Consider the following 19,832-nt stretch of genomic DNA (forward strand, 5'->3'; position numbering starts at 1 on the left):
AGAGTGGAGACAAAGAACAACAGTCTAGAACAGTAATCTAATATTGACTATAAATCCCAGATTCATTAAATCAACTGACAATATACTGTCTGCACTCCTCTAACTAGGTTAATCTATTCTCTGTATGAGTTATGTTGAAAAATGTTTTTCCTCTGAGCTAAACATTTAAATGTGCCTTATTATTAGTACATCTTATGTTTGGGGATTTCCTGTATCTGTAGCTTGGGAGGTCTAACCATGTGGGTGTAATGCTATGGTGCAGCCATCAATTAGTGCACAGACTCGGTCTATGATAATATCAGCATAAAGTAAAAAAATGTAATTATTAATTAAATAAATTTAAAAAAGTAAAATTAACAGATGCTGTAGTCTTCTCTCATATTGTGAGCTGTAATTAAAATTGAAGCCATAAGGTATGTGTCTTTCTGCAGCAACAGATCGCTGCCAGGCCAGCTGAACCGCACAAAAATGACAGATTCAACAATACATTTTCAATCTTTACCAGGGAATACTCACCAGAATGACATAAACACAAATGACACAAAATGAAATAAACACGGTGTGGTAAGGGATAAGTCAGAGCTCAAACTTTTGATCGCCATACTTTACTGCACTTGGCAAATGAAGTCAAGCAAACTACAGACAAAAGATCAAGGATTTATTTTTGGCTAAGAGCTAATGATGGCTTTTGTCCTATAATCATATCTCTAGTCTATAAGCCTTTGTATATTGAAACATTCATCAACAGATCTCCATTTGCAGGCAGCACAACAATTTGTAAATACAACATTGACATATTATCTATCTCCTAAGCAGGTAGTGTAGTGCACAGTAGAGCTGTTTGCTGAAAACAGCTCCCTGCTGCTGCTGAAAATGATGAGTGATTTGTAAGGTTAGAGTAAATCAGAACAGTTAATTTGAAGTCCCAATAGCCACAGGTCTTTGTTTAGAAAGAGGCAGGTAAATTTACCAATCACATTTTGATTTATAGTGGGTGGGACCTAGGCCTTCCAGAAGGCTCAAGGCCAGGGCTATTGCACGGGATTTACCTTTTCCTGTCCAGGGGTTTAAGCTAGCAGTGACTTCAGTCAGTCAGTCAGAAAGCAGCCACAGCAGAGATGGCGGAGTGAGAGGACATCTGCAATGGACTCCACATGACAATATTCACAACTTGGAATACTTTTACGAAAACCCCTTTTGATTTTTTTTAATCAGTGAACTCTTGCAAACTAAAGGAATATGAATAATCTAGCAATAGACAGACAATCAGACTTCAACACTGCTCGCTTCAAAGGTAGGGAGTTGCCACCATTTCGCCATCTTGCTGGTTTACAATGCCAGTAAATCTGAATTAATTAGACTTTTGCACTCACGGTGTCTGAATAATGAACTGAATTGTTGAATTGTGGAGAATATATCTGTGCCAATGATGTGTAGCTTGTCAATATTGACAAAAGTTAAAGCATTTATATCTTTGCTAACTGGTCGCCAGCGACCAAGATTCAAAGAGTGAGCTGTTGGCTGCTCTGGAAAATGGCGAAATGGATCTGTCATGTCTCATCCCCAGGTTGGTGCTTCTGTAAAAGTGCAGCTCGTTCTCAGCAGAAGGTGTAGTCGCTATGTTTCTGGTTTAAACAGCACAGTGCTGGGCAGGCAACAAATCAGGCCTGTGACTGAATGCTGTATTCTTTCATGTTAATGTGTTTTTTTGACCAGTGTAAATAGAGCTGTGGTTTTAAGGGGGTCAGTCAGTATTTTCTGCCCTATCGTGTAACGACTGCAGCCAACGCCCTCCTCGCGTGTGGAGCCCTCTTGTGGAACTGCGGCGTGTGGTTTCTGAGGCAGGATTGCCTGCAGCTGCTGGAGATCTCCTCTCTCTCCTCGCTGGCTGAGTCTTGATTGGTGCGGTACCTGGTCCATCCCACCAATCAACCCGATGCAATTGGGCACTGAGAGTACAAAAGCCTAGCCAGCCTGATGATTGTTATGGCTGATACTCACAGTTTGCCAACTCACCTGCATATCTCCTGTAGTTGTTGAGCTTTTGTTGAGCCTGTGTTGGTTGTTGATTTAACTTGTAAACTTTGTGTATTAGTATGGAGGCATGTGTTGGACTTTTTGGGGACTGGGCCAGGCATAGAGAAAAAGTAGAACTGACCACACACACCCAAAGAAAAATCTTTGTTTAGATCCACTAGGAACAAGGGTGTTGTGTGGGGAATTTTTTTGAGGGCAGAGTAGTTAAAGAGGTTTTATTTTCATCTGTTTTCATTTAGAAAGTTAGTTACAACTCTTGTTTATCTAGGTCATTTTTAGTTCTTTGTTTTATCAGCATCCGTTTGCCCTTTTTCTCCTTTTTAGTTAACCTCATTTATTGTTTATATCAATTTCCCTAATCCCCTTACAGATAAATAACTTTGCTTAACCAGCTATGTCTGGTTTTATGTTGCTTTCCTTTTCCCAAAACGAGCTGAGTCGTAACACTGTTTAAGCTTTATGTAGAAAAATAGCAAATACCACAAAATTATTGGCTGAGATCAGCAAGTAGTTATAGGGAAGTGAAGGTAGAGTCAAAGGGGCTGGATGAAGGCCGAGCTCTTATACTCAATGTTCACCACTGTGTTAGAGGGAAGTAAAAGCTCTCTGCTGTGGACACATTGGACTGTTCAACTGTTTCTGACAAAGTAACACATATGAGACTGTGTGAATTTCTGCCCAGGTGGAATATTAATATTCCCCATATTTGTGAGCATGAAATGGATATTACATAAAGGATTTAATTTGAGATTCAATCGCTTTGTTCAATTGTTTTGCAATTGAACAAAGCGACTGCAGGTGCATACAGTGAGTGATTAGAAAGTAGTGAAGTTTAAATTGCTGGTGTGTTTGGTTTCTCTTCCTACTAGTTTAAAACTCTTTGGGGACCCTGCAGCCCCCTCTCTCTCTTCTTTAAGCCACCACACCCAGATGAATCATCCCTTCATAGTGAGGATTATCTCTCTGAGTCACTCATTCTGCTCACACCACACCTTCATGGGGCACCTATACCTCACACAAGGCATTGTAAGAAAGTGCACACCATATTTTTTCTGAACAAAAGCTGAGTTTTAATGACAAAAGTCAAGATTGAGATAATGTATACATTTTTCTAAAGGTATCAGTGTTGAGGATGTGTATTTTGTTCATGCTAGCAGAAGCCTGCCTAGTAAAAGATGAAATAAGCACTGTGGACCAAAGAAAAGGTCTGGAGGATTTTCACTGAAAACAGCCATTGTGAGGCTCTAAAAAGGGGCACGACAGCCCTCGGTGGGTACATTGTTATTTCTGCTGACCATATAGTATGCTGATAACTTACAGAATTGCCTAGTATAAAGTCTACTCTCCTTTGTTGAATTTGGAGGTGAGAGGGGAGCATCCCTGCCCTTCACCTCCAGTCGAGAATACAGAGCAAGTTAGTAACTTTTTAGTGTCCAGAAAAAGACGGAAAGAGGGACAGCCGCAGCTTTCTGCCGGCCAGGCAGCTGCAACATTAAAGTGAATGATGACTTTAAGCAGTATATTTGACGCCATCTGCTGCACTGCTGATCTTGGTGGTGAGATGCGCTCAGATGCAGCCTCTCCGACTGTCAATGAGAAAGCTTGGTGGGCTCTCCAGCTTGAGATGCCAGGTCTTCAAAGAAGATTCGAAGTGTGCTGAGTGAGATAAGGCAAAAACAGGTATTTACAATTGACCCAGGAGTAATGCAGGGAATTGTACACTCTTTCCTCAGATTTGTTGAAGTTGTCACATAAACAGTTTTTCCATAAACGGGATTTTTTTTGTACTGTGCTCCATATAAACAAAAGTATTCAACCATATAGGACATGGCACAGGACAACACACCAGACTACACTTCAGATATAAGAGCAGTTAATAAAATCTACCATAAAGCGTTTTTATTGTTAGAGGAAAGGCTCGCGATTGTTGTGCCATTGACAAAATTAAGTACACTATACATCCAAAATGATGTGGACACCCGAGTGTTGCAGCCATACAGTATGTGATTGTTGAACCAAAGCCATGGGCATTACTATGTCGCTATAATAGCCCCCTCTCCTTTCCACAACACTTTTGAACCTGGCTGCGGGGATGTGCTCCCATTCAGCTATAAGAGCTCTAATGAGGTCCGACTCTGATGTTGGGTGATGAGGTCTTTCTCAAAGTCTGCGTTCAGGCTCATCCCAAAGGTGTTGGATGGGGTTGAGGTCAAGGCACTGTGCAGGTTGCTCAAAATCCTCCACACCAAACTGAGGATATAATTTCTTCATGGACCTGGCTTTGTGCATGGGTGCATTGTCATGTTGAAAGAGAAAATGGCCTTCACCATGTTGTTAATTTGGAAATTAAAATATTATTGTATGCCCACACATGCACAGTTGTGTTTGACCACATGTTGTGACTTTTTGTAAAAAATATGTAAAATATATATATATATATTTTACATATTTTTTACAAAAAGTGTGTATATATATATATATATATATATATATATATACTCAAGATGCTGTAGGACTGAGCTGTTCAACTAAAAGTCAAAGCGGTCCAGTTAGACAAAATTTCCTCAAAGTACTTAAATATATAATGTTATAATAACTATTATAAAATAATCATAATGCCCTCTCTGTGTTATAATATTAACTATGTTCTTTTAGCATTTTGAAGATAATGAGTAATAACTAAATAAAAGAGGAAGAATTTTACAAAATTAAATAGTGAGTGTCGCTTCTCCTTCCATTTTTCTTCTTATGGTTAACAGTTAAACAACAATCTCAACACATCTTAACAATTTAACAGCTTTAACACATTTTTCTTTAATCATATTCACTCCTGGGATCTGCACATCCTGCTAATAACACATTAGAGTTTTTAGTTTTTGTCTTATGGAAAATTACTACATAAAAAAACCAAAGTTCTTCGTTGACACTCTCACACTCATTTTCAGAGTGGCATGTTAAAGCAGTGAGACTCCACAGGATGTGACAAGCGGGTATGTGGCCACAGGGTTTATTTTAATTGGTTAGAAAAATCTTAAAGGAGAGGAAAATAAGCAGTGGGACTATAACAGATTTACAGCTAGCGAAGTTTAGAGAGACGACAAACCTCTTAAACGATCTGTAAAATAGGTGAAAGCAGTTAAAGTTGCTTTGATCGAAAAATCAACAGATTCAACATTTCCCACACATTTTAGCTGATGTGTTGTGAATAAATGAACCCCATTTCCATGAAGCGACTGAACATTCAAAGAAAAATTAACCCTGGCTTGCACTTCGCCGCTCTGTGAAAAGAGACAGGAATGTAATTTCTCCTCCGCACGCCGTCCCCGGTTCAGTCTCTCAATCTAGCTTCACAGTGAAATAAATTATGAGCGAGAGAGTGAACTGAAAGTGAACCCCCCGTGTTTCGTAACTTGTAAAAGTAATCTGACAGGAATGTAATAATTGTGGCCAATTTCTGTACCTCTCTATTTTAGCGTTTCCATGTGATTAGAATTGCATAAAATATATCCTCGACTTCTGCAGCTGTTGCTTTGAGAGAGGTGCCGGAAACAGTTTAGCAATGGGCCTATTCTCTTCTTCTTTTCTTCTTTCTTGCCTGTCGCATTCAGATGAATACACTGGGAAAAGGCTCTACTGTAAAATCGCAAGTTGCCTTGAATTGTCCCTCGCAGGTGTGCAGTGAGTAGGTAAAAATCCACTGACGTCTGAACCGACAGCAGCCTCATTAACATTAATACAATTATTGCTGTGGCGACAATTTGTGCATTAACGCTCGAGTGCAAAGCTGCAAATGCAGAAAGTTTAGTCTCTAATCCTCCCTTTGGTAGACAGGTGGTGTAGCTGAAAAAAGGCTGTTGATTTTCACCATTGTCAGACTTTATTTTAAGAGGGTGGAATTTATCTGGCAGAAACGGCTGATAATAACATCACCTGTGTGCTATTTCCATGTAATGTGATCATTTTTGAGCCGCTGTGGCTGCAGTATGAAGGTTTGATTCCTGATGGTCTGGAAGCAAAAAACTTCCTGAACTAAACTTAACACACTGACAGTGTGTGTGTGTCTACTGTTTTCTTTGCATAACTTTAAATAAGAAACATAATTTTTCCCCTCACGGCTATTTCTCTTAAAAATCGTTTCAGTGGTATCTGAAATATCATGTCTGTTGACATTTATTATTACAGATTTTTGCGAATTCCTCATGCTATGGAGACTGTGGGGATTATACCGTGTATAGTGGCCAGCTACGCTAGTGATGTACGTCAATTACGTAAATTACCCATAAATCCCAGAGCCATTTCCCAAGCCTCTTGTGTTTTCTTGCATTATGGCGGTTGCCTGCACAGAAGTCACAATTGATAAAGTGCTATCAACATGTACAGCTTGTGACTGCCTGTAATTATGTTACCAACTTACAACAAAGTAAAGAAGTTGAACTCCACCTTGGTGCTCTCTGATAGGAGTCCTGCAGCAGCCAATACACTTATTATGCAGCTCCTTCAGGGTTAGAACCCAACACAAATTAAAGCACCTCTTCATGTATAGTCACTGGAAGTTAATCATTGGTAATTCCCGGATGCATCTGATGCCTCCTGGCTAGAATAGCCCCAAAATATGGATGCTGGCCTTTGGCTGCCTGTGGTGACCTCCTGCAGTGATACACAGCAAGGTCCACTCAGGTGTCAGGCTAATGCATTTAAATGGACTCTATTAACCACAGCTCCTGTGAAACCATTCAGCAAAGGCGCAGTGTCTGTAACATCGAAACAGGGCTTGTAACGTACAATGTTGTGCAAGCACTGAAGGCAGTAAAACATTTAAATGATGAATGCGTATAAACAGAAAACACACATTCAAGAAAACTGCATATTGCACATAATTTGAATCCATTTTTCTACACTTCTAGCTGCTTATGATTAATTGCATTGGTTTTCTGGTGTACAGCCTCATCATATACAGGCTCTGGTGGTAGTTCTGTTCCTCTGGCTTCACCCTGGTGTCAGTCTGCTCAGGAACACAGCAGTGGGAGGTAGAGCCATTGTTTTCTGTTAGACTGTCTGAGGGATCTGCCGGAACTGCTCGATTTAATTTCAGTTTATTGGAAGAAACTATAATGTCCAGTTTTCTATTTTATTGATATGTAAGAGTTTAACAGTCTTAAAGCTGGTTTGAGTACATATATTTGATGATGTATATATATATATATATATATATATATATATATATATATATATATATATATATATATATATATCTGGAGAAATATATATACACATGAATAGACACATGAAGGCAGTTCTTCTCCGTTGGTGCACATGACACTGCCAGTGTTTTCTTTGAGTCTGGAGGGAGGTCTTGTCTTCCAACGGGTGTAATAACTACTCCCATGACCTTTTACATGAACTTTAGGTGACAAATAGCTGTGGCTTTGTTATTCACAGATCCTGGCTGTTTAAATTATAATATTCGAGCACTACAGTACATGTGGTTCATGAGGAAAAAAAGAAGCCTGCTTTTGGAGTGATGGGCCAGCATCTGGATTCAGCAGATACTGTGATCAGACAGAAACAACACTTTCTACACCTGCATGTTAAACTGCTGTGTAGGTTTGAGTGGAACTCTGTGTGACACTGTAAATTTTGCATATCGCAGTGCTGATTGTCAAACCTGTTATCACTGAAAAATGCTGCAAAAGAGCTTTCTGTCTGCTATAAACTGCCTTTGAGCCAAAACCACACTGGTGAGAAAGAAAGAAGAATACTCCTTTATTCCCTTTATATTGTGGATTTTTGTCAAAATTGACACTTTATGCTCGTAAGAAGTTGGATACATTCATATTTATATACTCTGCTGTTGTCGATTGAGATTCTTCATCCTTTTTTTAATCAGGCTGAACAATTAATTGCAATATGGCCAAGTCCAATATCCAAATCGCAGAAGCTGCAATTTCTTTTTAAAGGTAGAATGTGTCACAACAGACCATATATGAAGCATTGCGGTACAACAGTTTTTCCCTGGCCTACAAATTATATTCTCCAGATTTAAAGGAGTGTTTGTTTGGTACGAGGCCCAGCGATAATCACTTCATCATCCTTTTTTTATTTTCTCAGTGAAAATGAAAAGAAATGAAAAATGACCGTTCCAACTGAATGTGACAATAATTGTTTTGTTTTTTTGCATGTCATCAGCCCTATTATCCGGTTATCCTGTTTTTGTGCATGGAAAACAAAAGTCATGTTAAAGACCACATTTTCAAATGGGAGGTTAACCTTTCATTTCCATTTTTTTTCTCTCTACCACATCACCAAAGGCTTTACCTCATCCAAAGTTCAACTGGCCCTAAACTAACTCTTAACTAATCTTTTACATGGAGAGGTGATTTGACACTTCCTGTTATGTAATGTGTAGAATGTAATATAATCTTATTTTAGTTTGGATTCACACTGACCAAATGAATGGGCGGTGAAGAAGTAGGTTTTACTGCAGTGGTGGGTGAAGAATTTTCAATTAGCTTTTTGATCCTTTTATTTTTCAGTAAAACCGGATCCAAGCTAAAGGCAGCCGCTGTCTCCTGCAAAGATGCAAACAAGAGAAGATAAATGTGTATTTTTTGGTGAAGTATTGCTTAAACATTCCCTCTTTATACTTGCTGAGACACCAGGGGAGGGAGGGAGGTTGGGGATTGAGAGAGCGGGCAAAGTAGGTCACCCCCAAAGTGCTCGGGCCTGCACTATAGTTCGTCTCTTGTTATTGAGCAGGCCTGTCACAAAGATAACCTTGTATCATCTTATGGCAATCAGTTCTAGGCCTCTGTGATAATTACGACAGCTGACAGCTGTGATAGCCGTAACAGTTAACTTGAAGATTGTACTTTTCCCTCTTGAGCTCTCTGAGCAGATGAACTCTTCTTTCATCTGAATCTCAGACAGAAGGAGAGCGTCACCTTCATCTATGAAGACAGTTCGGTTTTGGCTGCGGGCCACGACTCGGTTTCTCTTCCCATCATCTCCTCCTTCACCAAACTTAAGTCCTGAGGTTTCTTCTTTTTCTTTCTGAATCTAGTTGGACAGTTTGTTGGTCTAGATATTTCACCGCAGTCTGAGCTCACCTGACATTCACCTATAGCGAATGTCAAATATTCACTCTTCTTTTAGTTCCTTCTCTTTTAGAAATTCTTTTCTTTTAGAAATATCTCAGTACAGCTCATCTCGGTTGAAGAACAACACAGACAATGTTAATAATCTTTATTTAAGGAAATGAACAAGAAAACAATCTATACGTTTTGTATTGTCTCACCAAACTTGTAGAGTGTTTTGTTTCAGAGAAACAGGAGCTTACATGCTAAATTAACTTCTTTTTTTCTTTTTTTACATGTCTGCCTTTATAAAACCATGTCCAGCAGTCAGAACAGCATTTTCTAAATAAATTAAAGGAATGGATAGTTCAAATAACTTGAAGACCACATAAACCTTGCAGCCTCAGTTCTTAATTAAAAATCTACATTTTACTTGCCCCGCCGAAGCCCCGGGAGTTTAATTAATTAGCATGGAATTACAGTTAAGCACGATGAGTATTGTTTATCTTGATTGCCTCAGAGAGAATAAGGGTTCTGTAACAAAGTTGTGGTGAATAGCCCACAGTGTCTCATCAATCATCCTTTCCGTGTCCGCTGATGACGAAAGCAAAGCTGTGAATTATCACTTGCTTCTGCTGTCAATTATGTGCTGTCTCTTCCACCGCCACAGTGTACCCTTCATCTTGTCTAACCTCTCCCCAAACGACTGCATCCATGCGTATGTGGCCGACATGATTAGCTGTACATCTTGCGTCCTGGTCATACACTAAGAATGAAGTGATGACCAAATGACAGTACTTTGCTCCCTCTGTCAGCTTGAGCCAACTGGAGAGAGCTCGCTGTACTGTAAATGATCAAATAAGAGCATTACACTAAGAATGTAATGGCTTGCATGGTAACTTCATCCTAATGCACATGTCTGCAACATAAATCCCACCTTTACCTCACCTAAAAGTGTGTTCACACCAAATGTGAAGCAAATTGCAGAGGAGGTACAAATACATTCAATGACAAAGATGCAACTGGAAGCAATCAGACATCTATGCCGAGCAGCTCATGTCAGAGAGACGTGTCTGCAGGATTTGAATGCACTGAAAAGGTTACAGCCCAGGGCATCGGTCCAGACTTGGGTCAGACATTAGTTTCAAGAAAATTCAAAAGACTTCCGACTTCATTTTCACTTAACTTGAACCTGAAATCCCCTTTCCAAAACTCACAGAGGCAGCACATTGTCCCGACCAGCAGTTTCTGCAGAGATAGAGCGAACTGAAGGCCCAGTAGCTTTTGTTCCGACGAGCTCCTGAATAAATTACTCTCACAAAGCAAATTGAAACAGTGTCTGCTGTGATGGATGTGTTGTACCAGATTGTGTTTGTCAATTGAGACCTCTAGCTCAATTTTCCAGTCTACAATCCTGTCCTCATCTGGGGCCACAAGCTCTGGGTATTAACCAAGGGATTGAAATTGAAAATGCGAGAGACCAAAATGGGTTTCCTTTGCACGTTGTGCGGGCTCACCCTGAGGGAGAGGATAAGGAGCTGGAGTGGACCTGCTGCTCAGTCGCACTGAATGGACCTGATTGAGGTGGTTTGGCCGTCTGATCATGTCTCCTGGACATCTTCCCGATGGGTTCCAGGCACTAGTTGGAGACCCTGGGGCAGAACCTAAACACAATGGGATTATGTATAACCATCTGGCCTGGGAATGCCTCAGGATCCCCTGGGAGAATTGTGGAGGTTGTGACTTAAATAAAGAACATCTGGGCCGCTCTGCTGAACCTGCTGCCACTGCTATCTGGAGGCAGCTATGTGGAGAAAAGTGAACAGATGGGTGAATTGTAAGTCGATAGCACGGGTTTCTTTTAGGTGTCCATGACCATTATCAGTCATCATTAGAGAGAGAGAGTGGGGTGGAGATGAAAGAGAGTTATTGGATACAGTGAAATGAGAGCTTGCAGGGATACCCCTTTGTATGACAAGACACTTAAAGAAAAATACATTCTAGACTCTTATTTTATTGTGAAGTGGCACCTGCATTTGCTATTTTAAATGTTGGTGTTGGAACGTGGAGAGTGAACATTCAGAGAGCGGGTTTTGACATTTATCCTCACGGCCTTAGTTAGCTGTGTGAGCCAGATGTTCACAGAGCAGAAGGTTCAAAGTCAAATGATTTGAACTTGCGCAGGACCTCCGCTTGAAAGCGCCCGACAGCATCTTGTACTATCTCACCTCATCCATTACCGCCTGAGCTGTCGGCTGCGCCCGTGGTTTTGCCTAAAAGCGCAGCAGATTGGGCTGATGAGTTCAGACCACCTGAGGCTACAGAGCCAACAGTCGTCTCCCACCTCCAGCTTCATTTAGCAGAAGATAGCGACAAGCGTCAGTGCTGTGACCTTCTGTGACCAACAAAGTAATATACCAGAGTATTATTGGTAAGGGACTTATGTAGATATTTGACATCACCACAGTCTGAGACTCCGTAGATCACAATTTCCTCTGAGAGTCTGCAAACTCCTAGAAAGGCTTTATTAAAAGGAATGATTTATCTAATCTGGAGCGAGGAGTGATGGTGTGTGAAACCAAGAGAGATGATTAAACCTCTCTAGTGTCAGGGAGATGGTCCCTGTCACATCCTGCTGCTCGTCAGAATTTAAGACCCCACCATCGTGACATGTTGTCCTCTAAACTCTGCACTGTTCGCTCATTTTATTTCATTCCTCCCTTTGTTCTTTAATCCCCAGTCGATGTGGCAGAAACAGATTCATGAATTTAATTGCTGTGACGATTCACCTTGCAGTGGGTGAAAGTGTCAGCACAGTTAACTTTCCTCAAAACTTTATCATATCCGGTGGCACTGTCTACAAAATATTACAACAAACAAATTGGTTGATCAGTTATTAACCGGCTTTTGTTTGCCATTTGTCAGAAATTCAAGTCAGGAAGTCAGTAAACAAAGATGTATGTCCTGCAGCTGAACAAACTTCCATGCAGATAGTTTTGGTTTTATTTAGTCTAGATTTTGAAATGGATGAAAGCGTACAGTTTTGAACAATTCAATAAAGCAGCATGTCTGTGCAGAAACACTGCCCTGGTTACTCCGGATAATCCAGTGTGACTTTGCTTTCAATGTTTTTCATTGAAAGTACTTTTACTTTACTTTGTACTGGTGAAGGTAGAAAAGACTGGACAAATAAAACCAGAGCTATCTGCTTTTTTTTTTTTTTGTGTGTGTGTGTGTGTGTGTGTGTGTGTGTGTGTGTGTGTGTGTGTGTGTGTGTGTGGAATAATTTTCTCAACTTTTGCTTTTATCATCCAGTTGGATGGTATCAACATTAAATGTTGTGGGACTTCATCAGTGTACTCAGGGTATAGTCTCTTAGCTGCCATGCTCATTCTGTAAATCTTGGCAAAACAAATGCCACTTCAACATTTTACCTAATCCAAACAAAGCAGGTTACTTTCAACTGTTTTGTGTCTTTCTTTTTTTTTTTTAAATAATGGACTCCATAAGCCATTTAAAAGCCCACCGGCTGATATGAAAAATGCATTTTCACAAAGCTGGAACAGGACTATAGATCATGAAAAGATGATGTGTTAGAGAGATACGTGGTTTTCACACGGTGGAGACAATATTGGAGAGGATATACTCTAGTAGGAGTATGGTAGAAAACCCTGTCTGCCATATATCCAATAGCATGTGAATGCAAAATGTGTGTGTGTGTGTGTGTGTGTGTGTGTGTGTGTGTGTGTGTGTGTGTGTGTGTGTGTTTGTGTGTGTTTGTGCATAATGAGGACAGAATGCTGATCACAGCATGAAGTAGGGTCTGTGTATAAATAATACAGCCCAGTGAGATTTTCATTTTCTCCCTGATTGACTCTGAATTGGAAAAGCATCCTTTGGACACTGATGGTGAGGACTGACATCACACTGTAAGGCAGAGAGTGCAGCGAGGAGATATATTAAAGATATCTAGCCATTCATTTTCTAAACTGCTTGTACTGTTCGGTGTTGTTGGAGGCTGGAGTCTAACCCAGCATGCATTGGATGAGAGGTGGAATACTGTCTGTGCAGGCCAACAGTCTGTAACAGGGTTGCAACACAAATAGACAGACACATTCACCCCGTGGGCAAAGTCAGGCACCAAAACACTGTCAGTTTCATCCAAATCTGGGAACAGTTTGCCAAGATATTTGGTAATACGACCCGACACTCCACCTGAATGAGGTGGAGATTGGTTCCAGTTGAACTGCAGTACACTGCATCTGCATTATTAATGGAGTTCTTGCACTGTTAGCAAGAGGACTGTGGAGATAAAATGATAATGGTCCATGATATGTGAGCAAAAGATAATATTAAAGCCCAATGTGATGCTATAATATATTTTGTCAAGTTAGCGCTTTATTTAGGAACTGATTATTCATGCATTTATCTAATTGCATGAATCCAATTGTTGTTACGTAGTGACTTGGTGTGACCAACGACAGAAACGTTTGCATTTATTTAATGTTCCTCAGTGAGATGTTGCTCTTACCACACTGGGCCCCGCTGCTTCTGCCTCTCCCTCAGCTGTCTCATTTCCTGTGCCGGCAGCTTCACTGACCACTAACTGGAACTCAGAACTGACTTGTCCCTTCAATATCTACCGTGTCCGCATCTTCTAGCGCCATGTCACAAAACAAAAGTCGTCTCAAACTGGTTTCATTAGTTCAGTGAACTTCAGTGACCGCCCCGGTCACCAGATCTGAATCCAGTAAACACCTTCGGGATGTCGGTAGAACAGGAGTTTGGCAGCATGAATGTTGCAGCTAAACCAATCTGCACTAATGACGTGATGCAGTCATCTCAACATGGAGCAGAATATCTGAAAGTGTTTTCAACATCTTGTGGAATCCATGACATGAAGGACTGAAGCTGTTTGAGAGCAAAGGGGAGACCGGACCCAGTATTAACATGCTGTTCCTGATGAAGTGTTGGGTGAGTCGGCTTCTTCGTAGCTTGGTTGCGGTAGATGTAGTTTAGCCCTCCTCAGTTTTGCATGTTCACTGCTCCAATTGATTCCTAGTGACTAAGACCCAACCTCGAGCCTGAGTTTATCTGAGCGAAATCACCAGAGTCATGATCATCCCAGAGGAAAAATAGGTTTCTTGAGATGAGTGTAAATTGTTTTATGCACGACAGGTTTGGTTTGGTTTTTCCGCAGCCCCATTTCATAATGTCCAAAAATCATGGACACTTGAAGACCTCTAGTACGTACATCAAAATCACACATGACAGAGACAAAGGTTACTGACAACAGGTGTTAACATCTTCACTTTGCTGAGAAAAACATTACACAAACTTGGCAGGCATCGGAACAATAAGTGAATGTAAAAGCACAACAGCAGGATCAGCAGGAGCAGAGACCAAAAGTGATCCCATGTTTGGACTCATCAGTTTTGTTCACTTCACTTGCCTGTGTTTTGACTCTGGGAGGATGCTTAAAAAAAAATAGGAAACCCACATAGGCATGGAGAGAATATGGAAACTCTGGCTGTCCATAAAAGTAATGGTTGGAAAACAAGAGTTTTATCACAGACAAGCAATAGCAGTGCCACAGAGAGAATATCTGGTAAAAGAAACGCTGTGATACTTTCAACAGTATTAGTATCTGTCAGTCAGGCCCCTGGTCAATCAGCACAAAGCCTGCAGTCAATAAGTGACCTATCAGATGGCCCACAAGAGCACTGCCACTACATCCAATCAATTTCTTTGCTTGAAAGTCAGCGTTTGTGTTTTTCTTTGTGGCTTTAATTGATGGAAATTTTTCCGTTCTGCAGTAAAGTATACACCACAGTGTGTCCGCTTGCCTGCAGGAGTCACTCTCCTGTTTCACCTCTTACCCATTTAGGTGGTTTTAAAAGCTTGTGCAAACACCGGATAAATTGGCCCTAAAACAAATAAATCACAAACGTACAAATACAAACTACTCACACTTATTTCCTTTTTAAATAGTCACTACATGTGCACGACTGTGGTTTGTCCTGTGGCTGTCGTATTTGTGGTATCATACCAAGCTTTGGACAAGAAAGTTTTTGTAAGTTCTGTTCTTTGTATTCAGGCACATGAAATTGTTTAATTAAATTTCTTTTTGGTACAGCTGATTCCTGACTGGGTAAACTCAGTGGACAGACAGACGAAATTAATTTTTAAAGTGGGTTCTAGTTGTGTTGGCAATGGATGTCTGATTTCACGAAATGAAAGAGTCAATTTTGAGTTTTTTTTTAGCATTATCTAATTGGATTTCTTACTGTTATAATTCTGTATTAAAACTATAAACAAAAGCCATTTTTAAATGTTTCATGTCAGCATATGCAAAGGATGTGAGATGTCCTACATTTAGAGAATCACTTTTCTAAATTAGATTTTATAATAATCACTGAAGCCAGATACTGTTGTCTGCTGATCAAAGGGATGTGAATTTCTTAGTCCTCCCATGAGAAGCCACAGTGATAAAAACGTATCTCCCTCTCCCTCAGACTGTATCACTGTGAATGTATTTAGAGGACGTGCTGTTGTAATTGACAAGGATTTACTGTGCTTTTGCATGGAGGGATATGAGGTAAATGAGACCGTGTGCAGACCCTCGGCCTCACGGGGAAATGCAACGTGTCCCATCCATCTTAGTATCTTTTGCATCAGAGCTGTGGGCTGCTGGTGGCAGGGCCTTTTGTGTGTTATTAAAAGCTGTGTAGCCTCTCTTTGTCAGAACATACCGGGCCGTGGAGAGAGTCAGAGGAGTGAAACCAGCAAGAACACAGCCTCTGGTCTTCACAAACAACAAACTGCACTTATTGACTGTGCTTTCTTAGTGGAAGAACTTAACATTTTGAACTCATTTAATTCAACAGCAACAGCTTTATCACTGTACACTACCAGACTCTGACATTTCGGCTTCAAGTTCTATTTCACTTGAGTCCTGGCTATTTGACACTGTGTGAGAGCTCCAAGGCTTTGCATGCAAAGACACACACACGCGCACGCAAGCACACACACACACAAAACACAAAATGCATTGCTTACTTAAAACCATACACAACGCTGTTCAGATTAACCTCTTCCTAGAGACAAGACAATTGGCCTGGTAAACTCCCTCTTATTTTCTTTCTAAAGGCTATTAACATCAAGTAAAAATAACAAAACCCTACATAATATTTGTTTCTCTTTTATAGATAATTTATTTGTTTTACCTACGCAAAAGTCTTAGTATGCTCAGTGTTGATGAAAATCATCTACCTGTAGAGAAAAAATTTACCATGGTAAGCAAATAACTAGAATATTGAATTAATAAACATTCTAAATCGGTATCCACTGAAATAGATTCATCACTTTCATTTGAAACCTCCATTCCAGCTTTATTAAATCATTGCAGTGGTTATACTAATTTTACCATTTACAATTAATTTTCAAGAGCTGTTTGTAATTGTTTCTTATATATTTTCTAATGATTTCTGAAAAGCAATTTGTAGACAAGCTTTTTAAAAAGGTTATTTGACATCAGTTTTTTTTTTTTTTTTCATTTGACATTTTGGCAAAGGGCTATTTTATATGTTTCATTGTGTTGTTATTTTGGCACTCTTGTATGTCAAGCCTGTGGGTTTAAGGTCAATGATGGTGATTGTTTCCCCTGATAGGATTGGCAAACACAGAGGCCTTCAGTATAATTGGCCCAACCATGACCCTAATCTGGAAAAGGAGAGGCTCAGTTGTTGGTTGGATTAAAAAAAAAAAAAAGAGAGAGAGAAAGAAAACAATTCTCTGATTAATTGCCATTTTTATTTGGCTGATCCAATATTGATTTCTAAAGCCCTAAGATCGATCTTTGCATTTGCACCTTTTCCCAGTAAACGTGCATCTGCACCAAATGTTAAGCGTAGGCGTAACATTGCGTAGGAGCACATGATGTGTAAAATGTGAGAAGACCGGGACAGTTCATGTGACCTCTTTGACACAGGATGGTTAGCTGACTCTTGCTATCTCGTAAAAGATGTGGATTTCACTTTACTGAGTCTGTCCCTGCTGGAGAGCTAATGCTATCTAGACTGATGACACAACCAGTGAGCAGACTCCAGTTTCTACTCTGTCTGTGCTCGAAGTGATCATTACAGTGAATGCCTGTACTTAGTTGAAACATGGGCTACAGTCCATGTGTAGATGTATAGGTTAGCATTTATTTATTTATATATATTTGTATTTATTATAATCATGACACCCTTATAAGTTGTGAAGTTTTTTATTATTCTTTTCTCAACTATATTGAACACGCAGGTGTACAAACTACAGATGTGTCAAGTTTTAGTTTGCATAGTTTGGTTTGTAATTTCCAAGGAAAATAAATCTCCAGAGTTCCATAATCAGGAAACATATTTACATTTAAGCCTATAATGTGCACTTCACATAATTCTATATTCAAGGAACAGGATCAGTGAATCACTTGAATGTAGAAGAAATTTAAGTTACAAGATAAAAACACTGGTATTTATCTGATGTAATAACTGAATCATCAAGAATTAAACCGAATCAACATGAATCACCTCTGGATGCATTGACTCTCTAGCCCTGGCTGTTCTCTTGGCAGCTGTTGGGCGTATATTTCTATTAATGCACTTCTTTTTGGTCAAAATACCTTAATTCAAGGCGTCATTTACAACCTATAAACTGTTGTCTGCTCCGTTGTCATAGAGATCATGGCTCACTTGTGTTGCCTTAAGCATGTGTTTTGCAGAGATTTTTCAGTTTTTTAATGGTTTGTGTTAAGTGCACAGACTCATCAAGTGGTCGAAGAGCCAGATGTTCCAACAGTCCAGCCATGCAAGGGAAACCCACTGGGATTCCTCTGGAGCTTCCTGTGGAGTGAGAACTTTCCGTCCTGGTCCAAAGCTTGCAATTCTTTTGCCTCTTGGTGGCAAAGCAACAGTCTGTAAACACAGTAGCGGCAGATTATCACCATATAGACAATGCCAGTGTGCGAGCACATAGTTCTCTACTTCCACATCCAGCAGACACAGAGCAACATTGACTTGAGGACTATAAAACCAATACTCACTTTCTTTTCAGCTGTGTTTTGGTTTTCACCAACTCTTGAGGGAAATTCCGGTTCTTTAGCTGCTAAATGGTCCACTACTTTCTCCCACTAGTTGTTAGTAGTCTGTTGTTTGATTTTCATTGAAATCAGCGGCCTGTTGCATCTGTAAATGTCTCTGATGAGAGCAGTGAGAATGAACCAAAACAGGAAATTTGCAGATTATAAAACCAAAGCGATGAGTTCAAAGATGCAAAACACTCTGTTGAGCTGTGGAGTTGCTGCAAAGTTAGGGGATCATTTCTGTGGGTTCAGCACCAGCAGCCCCTTTCACATTACACATTATCATCTGATTCTTTAACACTGCACCACCCGTCTCCATCATCCTCTCCTCTAACAGGCAGTCTGCTCCGTGTAGGAGGGTGCTCACAGCAGATGTTTTATGTTAGAGTGAAATCCTGAAACATTGCTCTGAAACACGTGCTTGCATCAGCTTTTCGTGTGAACATATGTGTTTAGGAACAGTAGCGTACCATCAAATATGACGTATGAAACTGTTGACTCTGGAGCAGTTTGATGAAAGTGTTTCCTACGTCCCGGTACCAGATGCTATGTGGGCACATTTTTGTTTTTGACAGATTGTTGTAGAGCAAAAATTTTAATCTGTGCACCGTGGTCGAGGTGACGTCAGAGTTTCTATATGGTTTCCTGCATTGAATATTCGTGGACGACTTTCTGCAAATACTCACAGTTTTTGCTTTACTGTTTTCATATTTCATTTTAGATGAAACACACTGCGCTGCCCATTCCTAGTTACAAATATCAACTGCTGCAAATGGGCTCCCATAAATATACAACAGCCTGCACACCAGGCTTGGTCGTATTTTTCACTGGCGAATAGGCAGCCTCGATGATTTTTTTTTTTTTTTTGTCTCTAGTAACGTATGCACCTCTCACTTTCTGGTTGGTAATGCTCTTGAACTTTTCAGCAAAATTGCATCATCACATGGTGAGATATTCATCAAGAGGAGAGTGCCTCAGTGGAGAGGAGAGAACTTTACAGTGGGTGGCAGGTTTTAAAGCGTCGGTTGCCTGCTCCTGTTTGTCCAGTTCAGTGCAGTTATTGGGATTCGGAGACCTCAGATGTTCAGCAAACAGCATTGAGGGAACGAGTGGGTCAAAGATTAAGAGGATGGGGGCTGAGGTAAAAGGTGTGAGGGGTTAAGAGATCATTAATGCGTGCATGTGTCCTGGATTAGGAAGCATTGATCTCAGATAAAGATGTTGGCTTTGGCTGTCTCTATTACTCTTTTCTTGGGGCTGAAGGGGGTTTGGACATTTCACCTTCAGTTTCCTATTAGACACCCAGCAGATTAATCACTCTCGCTCTCCTGCTTCTATGTTTTCTCTTCTCCTTTTAATCAATCTCAACAATTAGATCTATTTGGTGTCTTGCTGCTTCTCTTTCTTTGTGTCTTTTTTTTCTTCCTCTCGGCAGCAGAGCGGCGCAGTTTGTTATTATTTCGGTCCAGTTATATGTCAGTTATCTCAGTCTGCTGTGCATGCAAAAATATGTGTGTATATATGTCATTGCACAGAAGCTGCTGTTGACATGTGTGAGTTGCCTCCCGCACAGCAATGTATCCTGGGTGCTACATTACAGT

General features: G+C 40.3%; 1 long non-coding RNA gene across 2 annotated transcripts in view; it reads left to right on the top strand.

The window, feature by feature from the left end:
• LOC111653569 (uncharacterized) overlaps positions 1-19,832 on the top strand; it is a 49,775-nt gene that overhangs the window by 13,451 nt on the left and 16,492 nt on the right. The window lies entirely within an intron of this gene.

This window comes from Seriola lalandi, unplaced genomic scaffold, assembly GCF_002814215.2.
Source record: "Seriola lalandi dorsalis isolate HSWRI2012SDOR001 ecotype SW California unplaced genomic scaffold, Sedor1 jcf7180002054228, whole genome shotgun sequence".
NCBI lineage: Eukaryota > Metazoa > Chordata > Actinopteri > Carangiformes > Carangidae > Seriola > Seriola lalandi.